General features: G+C 37.2%; 1 long non-coding RNA gene across 1 annotated transcript; it reads left to right on the top strand.

Annotated features, from left to right (window-relative positions):
• The first annotated feature begins 959 nt into the window (after positions 1 to 959).
• Positions 960 to 2,930, top strand: LOC123446341. Its single transcript, XR_006631322.1, has 2 exons — positions 960 to 1,198; positions 2,701 to 2,930. It is a non-coding gene; the product is annotated as an uncharacterized LOC123446341 (long non-coding RNA).
• Positions 2,931 to 3,229: the final 299 nt, after the last annotated feature.

The following is a 3,229-nucleotide window of genomic DNA, read 5'->3' as shown; positions in this document are numbered from 1 at the left end:
GCCACCAGTAAATTCCTTGCTTGATGTTCTATCAAAGGCAATTCCAAAGCTTGTGGGTTTTTATTTGATACGTCGTGTGCCGAAAACTGAACTCTAAGTGGCACGACTAGGAATTCTGTTAAGTTCATATGTTGCAATTCTGAAACTGGATTTTGTGTATCTTGTTATTCTAATGTCCGTCAGATCAACTCTGCATGTTTACTTCTCATGTTGAATGTTGTGTGATACTGGGTCTTGTGTACTTTCAATAGCCTTGTAATTTTTGTTAGGATTTTGTGTGTGCATTTTCACATGATTTCTAACAATCCAATTTATCTTTTCATTGCAGCAGAATAAACAACCAGGCGTAGCTCCATTTCATTCTATAAGTGTCCCAGGCTGTGTATGCTAGGATCCTCCGCTGCATTTGCAGGCCGACGAGTCCAACTCCTGTGCGGTGCAGATCACCCGCCTGCCACGCTGCGCAACTAAGGATGCAGGCGATCCTCCTCCATGGCAAGGTAGTCTTCACGCTCATCAACATTAGATTAATTCAGATTCTTTTTCGGTGTGTTTGGAGTGGATGGTAAGATGATGTGCTCAAATAGAGAATCATAGAAACTAACTTTTTGGTGTAAAATAATTCGAGAGTACTTGAAATCTGATGGGGAATACTGATGGTACATCATGTTGGACTAATATTCTTAACTCAGACCAAATTTAAACGCCCTATAGGCCTTAACACTAAGATGACTTGATCCTTTCAGCATCTAACAGTTATTACAAAGACAAAACTGAGAAAACTCCAGTTATGGTGAAGAATGGATGAGTCTACTAAACTCCATCGTTTTGTTGTTTTGGTATCGTCTGCAGATTTGATTCATGGTGAACTCTTTGCCAAACAAGAAGATATGAAAATTCTGAATATATGTCCCATAAGGTAGCTATATAGTAATTCATGCGTGGTTGTGTGGATTATGGTCACGCTCTATGTTGGACTGTAGACAACTAGGTTAACAAAATTGGATATTCTGCATATTTTCTGAATTTTTAGTAAGGGCTAGATGAATATTGTATGCAATAGTTCTGACTTTGGGCACTGATTAATTCTTCATATGCAGGAACGTGGCGAGATGGTGGGCTCCAAGGCCATCGAGATATTGTTGCCCCTGCAGCTTGAGATGTAATTGGTCCAAATGAATAACCACCATTTCGAAGGGTTAGTAGATGATGCTCAATGCCATAAACCTGCATTGATCTTCACTCATCTCATTTGATAGAAGCCTATTGAATTTCAATTAAATTTTAGTGTATGTTGTCGATGATGTAAGTGGAGATAGGAAGGTCCCAAAAAATTAAAAATTGCGGCACAAAGGGGACGGTCACCAATGATTTACATGATGAAATGTTTGTGAAGTATGGAAAATTATGACCTTAGCAAAAAATTTATTTAGATATATTCATATATACTTTGAGTTTTAGAAACGTGCATTGTACGTAAATGGTTAGATCTTATTTTTTTTCATTATTCAAAATACTTGTACCCACTAGGATTTCTTTTTTATGTACCTTGAAGGAGTATTATATTACTGTTATTTGTTGTCCACCTTGATCATGCATTGCTATTTTTGCTAGGCAACTCCGCTTAGAATTAGGATCACTTAATAAGGTTATGATATCTTTTCCATGTGTGTAGAATTATTAGCATGTGAGACGACATTTATAATTTGATTGTCTGTTTTTTTGACTATGTTGGCAATTCATTTGTATAATAATATGCTCATTACATATCCTGAACAAGTAGTGAGATAATTAGTTCCTGAAGCTTCTCTGTTGGGATGCACATGCCGTAAGAAAAACTGTAGCCGACATCGCCTTTGTCGCTTATGGAGCTCCATACAAGTGCCTATTCCTGAACCTGTGTTTTTTATGATTGAATTAGATAAAACAAGTCTTTATATATTTCTTCAGACTAGGACGAGCATGCTGGGACGTTTTATCAATCTCTGTAGGTTTTGTTTTGTGGGGATGCCCCTAAAGTTGTATCCAAGGGTTCACCCCTTTCTTCTGTGTCAAATAAAATTAAAGAAATCCCTTTTGGTGAGCAAAATTAGAACAATTAACGTAGTTCCTCCTTTTGAACTTCAGAAGACTCATGTAGTAGATAAGTTGTATACAAATGCTATCATTGTGTTGTATAGTGGGTATCTGATTCAGTAACAAATTACGAAAAGGAATATAGTCCATGCTTTATTGTGACACATGGATATATTACTTGATATCTTGTGCCTGTGCTGCTCCCTATGATAGAGTCGAATATATGCAAGAATGCCTTTATTTTGTTCCCCAATAAAATGATGAGTTCACACCCTTTATGCATTTCATTCTTCTAGTGAAGGTTCCTATGATCTGTTTCAAATCACACATCCGTCCATTATGCTTTTCACTGTTGTAGTTGTTGTGGTGAAGGTACCTATCTTCTGTTTCAAATCACACATCCATAAAATAATTCTTATGACCAGAATATAATTCTTTTGTAGTGAATATATTCTTTTCATGTCTATTACTGTTGTGACCAGAATAAAAAAATAATCCTGTATTGCAAACTTCCTTTTCTTCACTTGGCATTGTAAAGACAGCTACTGCATTGGTTAAGTTGGCAGGCTAGACTACCTCAAGTAGTGAAATTTAACTAAATCGCTATTTTGTGCACCGTTACAGGACAAGGAAGGGATTGTTGGTGCTCAGGGACACCGCTCCCAACACCTTTAGCCTTGGCCCGATGCCCCAGTTCGCACAGTCAGGAGGTTTTCCGTATCAGCTTCAGTTTGTTCACGGTGTTTTATCAATGATGATGTACTGCTTCAAAATTTGTTCTGGTACTCTCCAAATTTATATGACCCAAGAATATGTCCTGGATCACTGTTTTATATTCAGAAGTTCATTCTTGTTAACTGGTTGGTTTGAATTCTTCTAGCCTTCCATCCAATTTTTGTGTAAACGACCAATGTAGGGTCACTCTGCACCAAGAGTATGGTTGTTCTAGCTAAGGAGAATACACCAAGAAAAGCAACCGAGCAGAATTCAGCAGCATGCCTACAATGACATCTCAGTTTTGAAAATATAACTTGAGCAACATCATAAATATTGTGTATCTATTAAATTCATATATACCTGGGATCATTTTTCTATATTGATGTAGTCTCATTTGATCAACATTTTAGCCGTGCGTTGCACGTGCAATTTTCCT

Source organism: Hordeum vulgare, chromosome 4H, assembly GCF_904849725.1.
Source record: "Hordeum vulgare subsp. vulgare chromosome 4H, MorexV3_pseudomolecules_assembly, whole genome shotgun sequence".
In the NCBI taxonomy this organism is placed as follows: domain Eukaryota; kingdom Viridiplantae; phylum Streptophyta; class Magnoliopsida; order Poales; family Poaceae; genus Hordeum; species Hordeum vulgare.
Note: the sequence above shows the minus strand (reverse complement) of the source record. Positions and strands in the feature narration are given on the sequence as shown.